Below are 14,911 nucleotides of genomic sequence, written 5' to 3'. Positions count from 1 at the left end.
ACCGTTCTGCTGTCAGAACCTCAGCGAATACGTGGCTTGGCAGGTTGATACTTATTGGGGCCTTTTGCACCTTTTAACTTTTCAGCTCCCCTAGCTTCCGGGCGAAACAGACATTTCTCATTTGCATGAACCGCCCACACGGGCCTTCTCCGGCTCGGCGGGACCGCCCCCTCGCCTTGGAACCCAAACCCAAACCCAAACCCAGCCGCACGTAAATCAACAGAGAGGATGGGGTGGGACAGCTCCTTCAGCCGCGTCGCCCTGGGAAAAAGGAGGAAAAACCCAGGACGAGCAAGACGCAAACCGCTCTATGAGGTTTTTCTTTCAAATCCTTAAACGCACAGCTACGCTGAAAGGGTTTCCCAGTGTCCTCCTAACCGTATACCACCTCCACACACGTATGTATATAGACATATACGGATAAGTGTACACACACGTATCTCGATTTCACCTTCTCTCTCTCCCTCCCTCTCTTTTATGATGATGAGGATTTATTTACCATTAATTTTCTTCTTTTCTTCTTGGTGGGCGTCGCCAGAGTACAGTCCCCCGGGCAATGCAGGCGATGACAGGTTCACCGGGTGGACCGGCGACTCCTGGGTACGGGGCCCTCCGTGGGGAGGACACAGCTTCGCGGTAAATCCAGTCCTCTCCTGCGAGGGGAGGAGCATTCCAGGCACAAGGAGCCACCAGTTCAGACGCCCTAAGGAGGTTCCCGAGGAAGAGCGTGGGAGGCCGGGGTGGCTGAGGCTGACCTGCCCGCTACAAATTGGGAGTTTTCCCACTACCCCGGGTCGGGATGCCAAGCGGTAAGCTCCGGGGGCCCCAGGGGCTCCCTCTCACTTCCGGCCTGCTAGCTCCCACTACTCCCTCAGGTTTGGTAATTTGCTACAACGACTCACAGAACTCGGGAAAGCGCTCTGCTTAGGATTACAGTTTTATTACAGCAAAAAGGATACAAACGAAGAGACGCAGAGCCTGAGGCCTGGGAGCGTTCCCAACGCGGAGCTTCCACGTGCCAAAAAGGGATGCGCTACCCTCGCCCCTGCATGGATGCCTTTCACCAACCGGGAAGCCCGGGGAGCTTCCGAGTCCAGAGCCTTTATCGAAGCCTCATTAAGCAGGCAGGATTGATTGAATCGTGCCTCCCCACCCCCCCACCCCACCCCCCGCCCCGCGCCCTGCAGTCAACTGAGTCCTTCTGGCCTGGCCAACCCCCACCAAAGAGGCACCTCATTAGGTGGTGTGGTCTGGAGCCCTCATCCAAGACACTTCACTCACTGGGGCACGGTCCCAACGTTTTAGAGGCTATCATCTCTCAGGGACCAAGGATAAAGACCAAATGCTTTGGGCAAAGTTAAAGCCTCCGCCCCACAGAGACTTAGAGGGACATGCCAACCAAACGCAACAAGTGATCCCGGACTGGCTCCTGGGCCAGGAAAACAAATGGCAGTAAGGGGCTCTGTTGAGATGATTGGCGAAATCTGAACACGGGCCGTAGATTATAGTATGGGGGTCAAGGTTAAGGAGCTGAGATCAGGCCAGGGTGTTGGAAGGATCATCTGCGCGGGTGTTGCCATCACCGGGAATCGCGACAGGAGTAAGTCGGCGAGAGACAGTGAGCCGGCAGCTAAAATCCCCAAGGAATGAGCGGGTGCGCAGTAGGACGGGAGACCCGCGGCTGGACCGATGGCGGGAAGGAGGTGAGGGAGTGGGTGGTATGCCACTCGAAGCTGAACTCCAGGCTGGGGTCGGGGGCAGTCAGGGAAGATGGACGTTGAGGACCACCGCAGAGAGAAAGAGAACACCCACCGCGCCCCCGTCCCTCCTAGCATTGCTGTCATACATCTCACTTATCCATAAGCTATAATCATCCAGTAGAGCGTTGCCACTATTATTATTTTAAATAAATGGTTATGCGAGATCGGTTAAGCACAAGAAAAAATAGAATATTCGGTTTTACCCTCATGTTATTTCTTCTCGAACGCTCTTCCTTTCTTTCTGTCCATCCGAGTCTCGGATCTATGTAATTTTCCTTCTCCCTGAAGAACTCCTTTTAGCATTTCTTGCAGGGCGGGTCTAGTGCCAACAATTCCCGCAAGTTGTGTTTGACTGGGAAAGTCTTTAAATCCTGGGGCACAGAATTCTAGGTTGCTGTCTTTCCTTTCAAGACTTTAAATATGTCGCTCCACTCTCTCCTCGCTTGCACGGTTTATGAAGAGAAGTCTGATGTAACTCTTACCCTTGTTCCTTTATAGCTAAGGTGGCTTTTCGTTTGTTTGTTTGTGTTTTGGCTTCTTTCAAGATTTTACCTTCAATTTTCTGCAGTTTGAATGGAATATGATGTGCCTAGGTTTAGGCTTTCGATTGGTTTTGTTCTGGTTTTGTTTCTCCTGCTCGGTGTTCTCTCAGCCCCCTATGCTTTGGTCCCTACGGACAGTTCTGGACAGGTATCAGCCATTATTACGTTATTACATTACGTGACATTCCATTACGTATCTCTTCTGTTCCGTTCTCTCTTTCTTCTCCTTCCGGTCTTTCCATGGCTCGTTTGTTACATCACTTGTGGTTGTCCCACGGTTCCTGGATGCTCCTCTTTTTCCTCAGTCTTTTCTTCTGCTTACTTTTCCGTTTGGGGGAGTTTCTATTGACATGTCTCCACGCTCACTGATTCTTTCCTCAGCCATGTCCGGTCTACGGATGAACATTCTTCATCCCTGTTACAAGGTTTTGTTTCGTCTTTCTTTCTAGATTTTCTTTTGATACTTAAGAGTTTCGGCCTCTCTGCTGACATTTCCATTAGAGCGTAGTAATCATAGTTATTATAAATCTCGATCTGATATTGCCCAAATCTGCAATATCGGACTCTGTTTCTGATGCCTGCCCTGTCTCTTTGGACTGTTTTGTTTTGTTTTTCCCTCGCAATCTTTTGTTGAAAGCCGGCCATCACGTACCAGGTCAAAGGAACTGATGTTCTCTCAAGCTGTAATCCCTGGCAAAGCCCCGATGTTAGGCCCAGAGGCAGCGGTGATTCTTTGTATTGGCGTGTGTGCCTCTCCGGTTTTCTGGACGATAATTTGCCCCGCGAACTCTATTCCCTGATGGGTGTAAAACGAGTCGTTGATGTCCACTTTTTCAGTTTTTTCTTGTGGTGAGGACAGGACTGGTGGTTCAGAGCCGTTGACATGCCGGACCCGAAACCAGGATTCGGTCCGAAGTTACTTTAACTTTTAAGATCAATGTAATGCACTACGTTAACAGACTAAAAAGGAAGAAATTACCTCAAAGTTGTTATTGCTGTCGTTAGGTGACATCCAGTCGATTTCGACTCATAACCGACCCCATGTGACAGAGAACTGCCCCATAGGCTTTCCTAGGCTATCATCTTTATGAGAGCGGTTTGCCAGGTCGTTCTCCCAAGGAGCTGCTGGGCGGGTTCGAACTGCCAACCTTGTGGTTAGCAGCCCAAGCACCTAAGTGTTGTGCCACCGGGGCTCCTTGCTCATCTCGAGGGGTATAGAAAAAGCATTTGACGAAATTCAACACCAATTCATGATTTAAAAAACAACCAAGTTTGGAGTAAAATGGAACGTCTACCCGATAACGGGCAGCTAAGAAAATCTAGAGTTGACATACCTCATGGTGAAAGACTGAATATCTTTCCTGTACGATCAACAACAAGGCAAGAAAGTCAGGTTTGCACCAGGTCTACTCAACATTGGACTAGGGAACCAGGGCGACAAGGCAGTAGAAGAAGGAGGTGAAGGAGGAGTAGGAGGAAGAAGAGGATAAGGAGAAGGAGAGGAAGGAGGAGGAGGAGGAGGAGAAGAAGGAAAAGGAGAAAGTGAAGAGGAAGGAGAAGGAGAAAAGACATACAGGGGATTGGAAAAAGCAGCAGTAAACCTCACAATACCCTCAAGGAAAATAACTTCACAAGAAAAACATGTGCAAAACTTTTACAACCGCCTTGTACGAATACACCACGTTTCGTTTTTTCCCGTTCGTCCGTTGACGGATGTGTTGGCTGTTTCCGCCTTTGGGCTATTTTGAAAACTGTTGCAATGAGCAAGTTTAGCTCCTGTGTGGTCTTATGCCTTCACTGGATTCTCTGGGTGGTGCAAATGCTTAACTGCTTGCTGCTAGCGGGAACCTGGAGGTTCACGCCCACCCAGAGGCAGCTTTCATAACAATAAACAGCCTAGGCAACCCTACGGGGGGTGGGGGGGAGGGGCAGCTCTGACTCCAGGGCACCTAACAACTACAATAGGCAGAAGAGCTGGCGAAGGGGCGGGTGTTCAAGGCAAAAGAAAGCGCCTGAGCAAAGTCAGGGAAGGGAGAAGAAAAAGCAGGGTGTGTTTGCAAGGCGGGATTCCCCCGGGCGGTGCAAAGCACTCGACGACGGCTAACCTAAAGGTTGGAAGTCGGAGTCCACCCAGAGGCACCTCGGAAGAAAGGCCTGGCGGTGGTCCGCCTCCAAAGGGTGAGTCATCGAAACGCCCGTGGAGCACAGTTCTACTCGGACACAGGTGGGGTTGTCATGGGGCTGGGATCGATTCAACGGCAACAACTGGTTGGCTGGTATATATACCTAGGAGGGGGAGCGCTGGGTCATACGGTGACTCCATGTTTGTTTGAGTGTCTGAGGAACCGCCGGGCTTCTCCAAAGCAACTGGAACGAACGTGGTGGTACGCTCCCCCCAGCAACGGACGAGGGTTGCACTTTCTGTGCATTCTCATCAAAACGCGCCCTACCTCTTTGTTTTACGCCTTCGTCGCTGGAGTCTAGGGTTTACAGCATCCGTCTCTAACTTATCTCCAGCATTAAAAGCAAAAAACCAAACCCACTGCCCTCGACTCGATTCCGACTCACAGCGGCCCTATAGGACAGAGTAGAACCGCCCCACAGAGTTTCCAAGGAGCTCCTGGCGGATTCCAACCGCCGACCTTTTGGTCAGCAGCCATAGCACTTACCCACTACGCCACCGGGGTTTCCAGCATTACCACCAACTAATACCATCCGACTTGATTAAAAAAACGAAGACAAAACCCAAACCAAACCCGCTGCCATCGAGTCGATTCCAACCCACAGCGACCCTACGGGACAGAGCAGAACCGCCCCGTAGAGTTGCCAAGGAGGGCCCGGCGGATGGGAACTGCCGAGCTCTTGGTGAACAGCCGCAGTGCTTAACCACTAGGCCCCCAGGGTTTCCACTTGGTATATAGAGTGCCAGTGTAACCGTTATACCACTGGAGGTACTCGCACGCTCCCCCCTCTGGTCCTTCGCGCTCTCTATCACTCATACATCTCGTTACACGTATGCACGCGCAATACAAAAGTGTGCCTGTTGTACGTTGTTGTTGCTCTTAGGTGCCATCCGGTCGGTTCCGACTCATAGCGACCCTACGTACGGCGCCATCCCCCCAATCGTCGTTGTGCTTAAGCCACTGTGTCGATCCACCTCACTGAGGGTCTTCCCTCTTTTTCGCTGACCCTCTCTACTTTACCAAGCATGGCGCCCTTCTCCAGGGACTGATCCCTCCTGACGACGCGTCCGAAGTATGTGTGTGGGCGCCGTCCTTGCTTCCAGGAGCATGCTGGTTGTACTTCTTCCAAGACAGGTGCGTTGGTTCTTTTGGCAGTCCACGGTAGTAGTATCGCCAGTATTCTTCTCCGACACGAAGATCCCAAGGCGTCAATTCTCCTTTCGGTCTTCTTTATTCGTCGTCCAGCTTTCGCATGCGTAGGAGGCGATTGCAAAGACCACGGCTTGGGTCAGGCGCACCTCAGTCTCCAAGGCGACGCCTTGGCTTTTCAGCACTTTAAAGAGGCCTTTTGCAGCACATTCGCCCAACGCAAGGCGTCTTTTGACTTCCTGACTGCTGCCTCCGTGGGTGTTGAGCCTGTTGTATAAGGTGTGCGACGTATGTATTCCAGCTGACGAATAGGCCGTACCCGGGTTGATGTGCAGGGCCAGCCCTGAGCCCCGGTGGCAGCGTCCACTTGATGTCCCTGTGCACACGTGGTCAGAGCCCACTAGGGCCAGAGGAGGCGGCGCTTCCCAAAGCGGTGAAACACCGAATTTTCTGCAGCGCGGTGGGTGGACCCCAGGGGGGGCCTGAGCGGCAAACCCGCCCGGTAGGCTTGTTCAGAGGTGTGGCAGACGTGAGGACCCGAGCTGCTGTCTCGCCGGCGAAGAGGAGACATTACTCCGTAAGGCGCCCCGGCTAGAAGACGCGGGCGCCGGATAAACGCAAAAGACAAGGAGAAGCGCGCCATTTCTGCTGCTGTTAGACCGCCGGTTGTGGTCCCCGCAGGGGGGTGCACCGTTCCTGGAGGTACTGCAATACCAGGTCGATGCGTGGAGTGGACGGAGCAAGCTCCTATTCCAACTCCCAGCTCCAAAAATCCATTTAATATATTGTCCTCGGATAGAGGACGTATCAGATATTAAACTGATAAGAACAGATACTACACTTGATCTTAGCCAAAAGGCCGAGAAGCGATGCCGGGCTCCGCCCCCCTCGCCGGGGCACTGCTCCCCTCACACATCTTCAGCTCACGGTGAGCACACACAGCCTCAACCCAGGACTCACCCGCTCTCCTACTTTTGCCACCGTTCTGCTGTCAGAACCTCAGCGAATACGTGGCTTGGCAGGTTGATACTTATTGGGGCCTTTTGCACCTTTTAACTTTTCAGCTCCCCTAGCTTCCGGGCGAAACAGACATTTCTCATTTGCATGAACCGCCCACACGGGCCTTCTCCGGCTCGGCGGGACCGCCCCCTCGCCTTGGAACCCAAACCCAAACCCAAACCCAGCCGCACGTAAATCAACAGAGAGGATGGGGTGGGACAGCTCCTTCAGCCGCGTCGCCCTGGGAAAAAGGAGGAAAAACCCAGGACGAGCAAGACGCAAACCGCTCTATGAGGTTTTTCTTTCAAATCCTTAAACGCACAGCTACGCTGAAAGGGTTTCACAGTGTCCTCCTAACCGTATACCACCTCCACACACGTATGTATATAGACATATACGGATAAGTGTACACACACGTATCTCGATTTCACCTTCTCTCTCTCCCTCCCTCTCTTTTATGATGATGAGGATTTATTTACCATTAATTTTCTTCTTTTCTTCTTGGTGGGCGTCGCCAGAGTACAGTCCCCCGGGCAATGCAGGCGATGACAGGTTCACCGGGTGGACCGGCGACTCCTGGGTACGGGGCCCTCCGTGGGGAGGACACAGCTTCGCGGTAAATCCAGTCCTCTCCTGCGAGGGGAGGAGCATTCCAGGCACAAGGAGCCACCAGTTCAGACGCCCTAAGGAGGTTCCCGAGGAAGAGCGTGGGAGGCCGGGGTGGCTGAGGCTGACCTGCCCGCTACAAATTGGGAGTTTTCCCACTACCCCGGGTCGGGATGCCAAGCGGTAAGCTCCGGGGGCCCCAGGGGCTCCCTCTCACTTCCGGCCTGCTAGCTCCCACTACTCCCTCAGGTTTGGTAATTTGCTACAACGACTCACAGAACTCGGGAAAGCGCTCTGCTTAGGATTACAGTTTTATTACAGCAAAAAGGATACAAACGAAGAGACGCAGAGCCTGAGGCCTGGGAGCGTTCCCAACGCGGAGCTTCCACGTGCCAAAAAGGGATGCGCTACCCTCGCCCCTGCATGGATGCCTTTCACCAACCGGGAAGCCCGGGGAGCTTCCGAGTCCAGAGCCTTTATCGAAGCCTCATTAAGCAGGCAGGATTGATTGAATCGTGCCTCCCCACCCCCCCACCCCACCCCCCGCCCCGCGCCCTGCAGTCAACTGAGTCCTTCTGGCCTGGCCAACCCCCACCAAAGAGGCACCTCATTAGGTGGTGTGGTCTGGAGCCCTCATCCAAGACACTTCACTCACTGGGGCACGGTCCCAACGTTTTAGAGGCTATCATCTCTCAGGGACCAAGGATAAAGACCAAATGCTTTGGGCAAAGTTAAAGCCTCCGCCCCACAGAGACTTAGAGGGACATGCCAACCAAACGCAACAAGTGATCCCGGACTGGCTCCTGGGCCAGGAAAACAAATGGCAGTAAGGGGCTCTGTTGAGATGATTGGCGAAATCTGAACACGGGCCGTAGATTATAGTATGGGGGTCAAGGTTAAGGAGCTGAGATCAGGCCAGGGTGTTGGAAGGATCATCTGCGCGGGTGTTGCCATCACCGGGAATCGCGACAGGAGTAAGTCGGCGAGAGACAGTGAGCCGGCAGCTAAAATCCCCAAGGAATGAGCGGGTGCGCAGTAGGACGGGAGACCCGCGGCTGGACCGATGGCGGGAAGGAGGTGAGGGAGTGGGTGGTATGCCACTCGAAGCTGAACTCCAGGCTGGGGTCGGGGGCAGTCAGGGAAGATGGACGTTGAGGACCACCGCAGAGAGAAAGAGAACACCCACCGCGCCCCCGTCCCTCCTAGCATTGCTGTCATACATCTCACTTATCCATAAGCTATAATCATCCAGTAGAGCGTTGCCACTATTATTATTTTAAATAAATGGTTATGCGAGATCGGTTAAGCACAAGAAAAAATAGAATATTCGGTTTTACCCTCATGTTATTTCTTCTCGAACGCTCTTCCTTTCTTTCTGTCCATCCGAGTCTCGGATCTATGTAATTTTCCTTCTCCCTGAAGAACTCCTTTTAGCATTTCTTGCAGGGCGGGTCTAGTGCCAACAATTCCCGCAAGTTGTGTTTGACTGGGAAAGTCTTTAAATCCTGGGGCACAGAATTCTAGGTTGCTGTCTTTCCTTTCAAGACTTTAAATATGTCGCTCCACTCTCTCCTCGCTTGCACGGTTTATGAAGAGAAGTCTGATGTAACTCTTACCCTTGTTCCTTTATAGCTAAGGTGGCTTTTCGTTTGTTTGTTTGTGTTTTGGCTTCTTTCAAGATTTTACCTTCAATTTTCTGCAGTTTGAATGGAATATGATGTGCCTAGGTTTAGGCTTTCGATTGGTTTTGTTCTGGTTTTGTTTCTCCTGCTCGGTGTTCTCTCAGCCCCCTATGCTTTGGTCCCTACGGACAGTTCTGGACAGGTATCAGCCATTATTACGTTATTACATTACGTGACATTCCATTACGTATCTCTTCTGTTCCGTTCTCTCTTTCTTCTCCTTCCGGTCTTTCCATGGCTCGTTTGTTACATCACTTGTGGTTGTCCCACGGTTCCTGGATGCTCCTCTTTTTCCTCAGTCTTTTCTTCTGCTTACTTTTCCGTTTGGGGGAGTTTCTATTGACATGTCTCCACGCTCACTGATTCTTTCCTCAGCCATGTCCGGTCTACGGATGAACATTCTTCATCCCTGTTACAAGGTTTTGTTTCGTCTTTCTTTCTAGATTTTCTTTTGATACTTAAGAGTTTCGGCCTCTCTGCTGACATTTCCATTAGAGCGTAGTAATCATAGTTATTATAAATCTCGATCTGATATTGCCCAAATCTGCAATATCGGACTCTGTTTCTGATGCCTGCCCTGTCTCTTTGGACTGTTTTGTTTTGTTTTTCCCTCGCAATCTTTTGTTGAAAGCCGGCCATCACGTACCAGGTCAAAGGAACTGATGTTCTCTCAAGCTGTAATCCCTGGCAAAGCCCCGATGTTAGGCCCAGAGGCAGCGGTGATTCTTTGTATTGGCGTGTGTGCCTCTCCGGTTTTCTGGACGATAATTTGCCCCGCGAACTCTATTCCCTGATGGGTGTAAAACGAGTCGTTGATGTCCACTTTTTCAGTTTTTTCTTGTGGTGAGGACAGGACTGGTGGTTCAGAGCCGTTGACATGCCGGACCCGAAACCAGGATTCGGTCCGAAGTTACTTTAACTTTTAAGATCAATGTAATGCACTACGTTAACAGACTAAAAAGGAAGAAATTACCTCAAAGTTGTTATTGCTGTCGTTAGGTGACATCCAGTCGATTTCGACTCATAACCGACCCCATGTGACAGAGAACTGCCCCATAGGCTTTCCTAGGCTATCATCTTTATGAGAGCGGTTTGCCAGGTCGTTCTCCCAAGGAGCTGCTGGGCGGGTTCGAACTGCCAACCTTGTGGTTAGCAGCCCAAGCACCTAAGTGTTGTGCCACCGGGGCTCCTTGCTCATCTCGAGGGGTATAGAAAAAGCATTTGACGAAATTCAACACCAATTCATGATTTAAAAAACAACCAAGTTTGGAGTAAAATGGAACGTCTACCCGATAACGGGCAGCTAAGAAAATCTAGAGTTGACATACCTCATGGTGAAAGACTGAATATCTTTCCTGTACGATCAACAACAAGGCAAGAAAGTCAGGTTTGCACCAGGTCTACTCAACATTGGACTAGGGAACCAGGGCGACAAGGCAGTAGAAGAAGGAGGTGAAGGAGGAGTAGGAGGAAGAAGAGGATAAGGAGAAGGAGAGGAAGGAGGAGGAGGAGGAGGAGAAGAAGGAAAAGGAGAAAGTGAAGAGGAAGGAGAAGGAGAAAAGACATACAGGGGATTGGAAAAAGCAGCAGTAAACCTCACAATACCCTCAAGGAAAATAACTTCACAAGAAAAACATGTGCAAAACTTTTACAACCGCCTTGTACGAATACACCACGTTTCGTTTTTTCCCGTTCGTCCGTTGACGGATGTGTTGGCTGTTTCCGCCTTTGGGCTATTTTGAAAACTGTTGCAATGAGCGAGTTTAGCTCCTGTGTGGTCTTATGCCTTCACTGGATTCTCTGGGTGGTGCAAATGCTTAACTGCTTGCTGCTAGCGGGAACCTGGAGGTTCACGCCCACCCAGAGGCAGCTTTCATAACAATAAACAGCCTAGGCAACCCTACGGGGGGTGGGGGGGAGGGGCAGCTCTGACTCCAGGGCACCTAACAACTACAATAGGCAGAAGAGCTGGCGAAGGGGCGGGTGTTCAAGGCAAAAGAAAGCGCCTGAGCAAAGTCAGGGAAGGGAGAAGAAAAAGCAGGGTGTGTTTGCAAGGCGGGATTCCCCCGGGCGGTGCAAAGCACTCGACGACGGCTAACCTAAAGGTTGGAAGTCGGAGTCCACCCAGAGGCACCTCGGAAGAAAGGCCTGGCGGTGGTCCGCCTCCAAAGGGTGAGTCATCGAAACGCCCGTGGAGCACAGTTCTACTCGGACACAGGTGGGGTTGTCATGGGGCTGGGATCGATTCAACGGCAACAACTGGTTGGCTGGTATATATACCTAGGAGGGGGAGCGCTGGGTCATACGGTGACTCCATGTTTGTTTGAGTGTCTGAGGAACCGCCGGGCTTCTCCAAAGCAACTGGAACGAACGTGGTGGTACGCTCCCCCCAGCAACGGACGAGGGTTGCACTTTCTGTGCATTCTCATCAAAACGCGCCCTACCTCTTTGTTTTACGCCTTCGTCGCTGGAGTCTAGGGTTTACAGCATCCGTCTCTAACTTATCTCCAGCATTAAAAGCAAAAAACCAAACCCACTGCCCTCGACTCGATTCCGACTCACAGCGGCCCTATAGGACAGAGTAGAACCGCCCCACAGAGTTTCCAAGGAGCTCCTGGCGGATTCCAACCGCCGACCTTTTGGTCAGCAGCCATAGCACTTACCCACTACGCCACCGGGGTTTCCAGCATTACCACCAACTAATACCATCCGACTTGATTAAAAAAACGAAGACAAAACCCAAACCAAACCCGCTGCCATCGAGTCGATTCCAACCCACAGCGACCCTACGGGACAGAGCAGAACCGCCCCGTAGAGTTGCCAAGGAGGGCCCGGCGGATGGGAACTGCCGAGCTCTTGGTGAACAGCCGCAGTGCTTAACCACTAGGCCCCCAGGGTTTCCACTTGGTATATAGAGTGCCAGTGTAACCGTTATACCACTGGAGGTACTCGCACGCTCCCCCCTCTGGTCCTTCGCGCTCTCTATCACTCATACATCTCGTTACACGTATGCACGCGCAATACAAAAGTGTGCCTGTTGTACGTTGTTGTTGCTCTTAGGTGCCATCCGGTCGGTTCCGACTCATAGCGACCCTACGTACGGCGCCATCCCCCCAATCGTCGTTGTGCTTAAGCCACTGTGTCGATCCACCTCACTGAGGGTCTTCCCTCTTTTTCGCTGACCCTCTCTACTTTACCAAGCATGGCGCCCTTCTCCAGGGACTGATCCCTCCTGACGACGCGTCCGAAGTATGTGTGTGGGCGCCGTCCTTGCTTCCAGGAGCATGCTGGTTGTACTTCTTCCAAGACAGGTGCGTTGGTTCTTTTGGCAGTCCACGGTAGTAGTATCGCCAGTATTCTTCTCCGACACGAAGATCCCAAGGCGTCAATTCTCCTTTCGGTCTTCTTTATTCGTCGTCCAGCTTTCGCATGCGTAGGAGGCGATTGCAAAGACCACGGCTTGGGTCAGGCGCACCTCAGTCTCCAAGGCGACGCCTTGGCTTTTCAGCACTTTAAAGAGGCCTTTTGCAGCACATTCGCCCAACGCAAGGCGTCTTTTGACTTCCTGACTGCTGCCTCCGTGGGTGTTGAGCCTGTTGTATAAGGTGTGCGACGTATGTATTCCAGCTGACGAATAGGCCGTACCCGGGTTGATGTGCAGGGCCAGCCCTGAGCCCCGGTGGCAGCGTCCACTTGATGTCCCTGTGCACACGTGGTCAGAGCCCACTAGGGCCAGAGGAGGCGGCGCTTCCCAAAGCGGTGAAACACCGAATTTTCTGCAGCGCGGTGGGTGGACCCCAGGGGGGGCCTGAGCGGCAAACCCGCCCGGTAGGCTTGTTCAGAGGTGTGGCAGACGTGAGGACCCGAGCTGCTGTCTCGCCGGCGAAGAGGAGACATTACTCCGTAAGGCGCCCCGGCTAGAAGACGCGGGCGCCGGATAAACGCAAAAGACAAGGAGAAGCGCGCCATTTCTGCTGCTGTTAGACCGCCGGTTGTGGTCCCCGCAGGGGGGTGCACCGTTCCTGGAGGTACTGCAATACCAGGTCGATGCGTGGAGTGGACGGAGCAAGCTCCTATTCCAACTCCCAGCTCCAAAAATCCATTTAATATATTGTCCTCGGATAGAGGACGTATCAGATATTAAACTGATAAGAACAGATACTACACTTGATCTTAGCCAAAAGGCCGAGAAGCGATGCCGGGCTCCGCCCCCCTCGCCGGGGCACTGCTCCCCTCACACATCTTCAGCTCACGGTGAGCACACACAGCCTCAACCCAGGACTCACCCGCTCTCCTACTTTTGCCACCGTTCTGCTGTCAGAACCTCAGCGAATACGTGGCTTGGCAGGTTGATACTTATTGGGGCCTTTTGCACCTTTTAACTTTTCAGCTCCCCTAGCTTCCGGGCGAAACAGACATTTCTCATTTGCATGAACCGCCCACACGGGCCTTCTCCGGCTCGGCGGGACCGCCCCCTCGCCTTGGAACCCAAACCCAAACCCAAACCCAGCCGCACGTAAATCAACAGAGAGGATGGGGTGGGACAGCTCCTTCAGCCGCGTCGCCCTGGGAAAAAGGAGGAAAAACCCAGGACGAGCAAGACGCAAACCGCTCTATGAGGTTTTTCTTTCAAATCCTTAAACGCACAGCTACGCTGAAAGGGTTTCCCAGTGTCCTCCTAACCGTATACCACCTCCACACACGTATGTATATAGACATATACGGATAAGTGTACACACACGTATCTCGATTTCACCTTCTCTCTCTCCCTCCCTCTCTTTTATGATGATGAGGATTTATTTACCATTAATTTTCTTCTTTTCTTCTTGGTGGGCGTCGCCAGAGTACAGTCCCCCGGGCAATGCAGGCGATGACAGGTTCACCGGGTGGACCGGCGACTCCTGGGTACGGGGCCCTCCGTGGGGAGGACACAGCTTCGCGGTAAATCCAGTCCTCTCCTGCGAGGGGAGGAGCATTCCAGGCACAAGGAGCCACCAGTTCAGACGCCCTAAGGAGGTTCCCGAGGAAGAGCGTGGGAGGCCGGGGTGGCTGAGGCTGACCTGCCCGCTACAAATTGGGAGTTTTCCCACTACCCCGGGTCGGGATGCCAAGCGGTAAGCTCCGGGGGCCCCAGGGGCTCCCTCTCACTTCCGGCCTGCTAGCTCCCACTACTCCCTCAGGTTTGGTAATTTGCTACAACGACTCACAGAACTCGGGAAAGCGCTCTGCTTAGGATTACAGTTTTATTACAGCAAAAAGGATACAAACGAAGAGACGCAGAGCCTGAGGCCTGGGAGCGTTCCCAACGCGGAGCTTCCACGTGCCAAAAAGGGATGCGCTACCCTCGCCCCTGCATGGATGCCTTTCACCAACCGGGAAGCCCGGGGAGCTTCCGAGTCCAGAGCCTTTATCGAAGCCTCATTAAGCAGGCAGGATTGATTGAATCGTGCCTCCCCACCCCCCCACCCCACCCCCCGCCCCGCGCCCTGCAGTCAACTGAGTCCTTCTGGCCTGGCCAACCCCCACCAAAGAGGCACCTCATTAGGTGGTGTGGTCTGGAGCCCTCATCCAAGACACTTCACTCACTGGGGCACGGTCCCAACGTTTTAGAGGCTATCATCTCTCAGGGACCAAGGATAAAGACCAAATGCTTTGGGCAAAGTTAAAGCCTCCGCCCCACAGAGACTTAGAGGGACATGCCAACCAAACGCAACAAGTGATCCCGGACTGGCTCCTGGGCCAGGAAAACAAATGGCAGTAAGGGGCTCTGTTGAGATGATTGGCGAAATCTGAACACGGGCCGTAGATTATAGTATGGGGGTCAAGGTTAAGGAGCTGAGATCAGGCCAGGGTGTTGGAAGGATCATCTGCGCGGGTGTTGCCATCACCGGGAATCGCGACAGGAGTAAGTCGGCGAGAGACAGTGAGCCGGCAGCTAAAATCCCCAAGGAATGAGCGGGTGCGCAGTAGGACGGGAGACCCGCGGCTGG

The 14,911-nt window shown here is 52.7% G+C and overlaps 2 non-coding genes across 2 annotated transcripts; both read right to left on the bottom strand.

Moving 5' to 3' along the window:
* Window positions 1–6,314: 6,314 nt before the first annotated feature.
* LOC135228171 (U2 spliceosomal RNA) lies at window positions 6,315–6,505 on the bottom strand. The gene has a single exon (XR_010318501.1). It is a non-coding gene; the product is annotated as a U2 spliceosomal RNA (small nuclear RNA).
* A 6,422-nt stretch (window positions 6,506–12,927) lies between these two features.
* On the bottom strand, window positions 12,928–13,118 carry LOC135228170 (U2 spliceosomal RNA). The gene has a single exon (XR_010318500.1). It is a non-coding gene; the product is annotated as a U2 spliceosomal RNA (small nuclear RNA).
* Between the last annotated feature and the right edge of the window lie 1,793 nt (window positions 13,119–14,911).

This window comes from Loxodonta africana, chromosome 18, assembly GCF_030014295.1.
Source record: "Loxodonta africana isolate mLoxAfr1 chromosome 18, mLoxAfr1.hap2, whole genome shotgun sequence".
Taxonomy (NCBI): domain Eukaryota; kingdom Metazoa; phylum Chordata; class Mammalia; order Proboscidea; family Elephantidae; genus Loxodonta; species Loxodonta africana.
The sequence above is the reverse complement of the archived record's forward strand: the minus strand, read 5'-3'. Positions and strand labels throughout refer to the sequence as shown.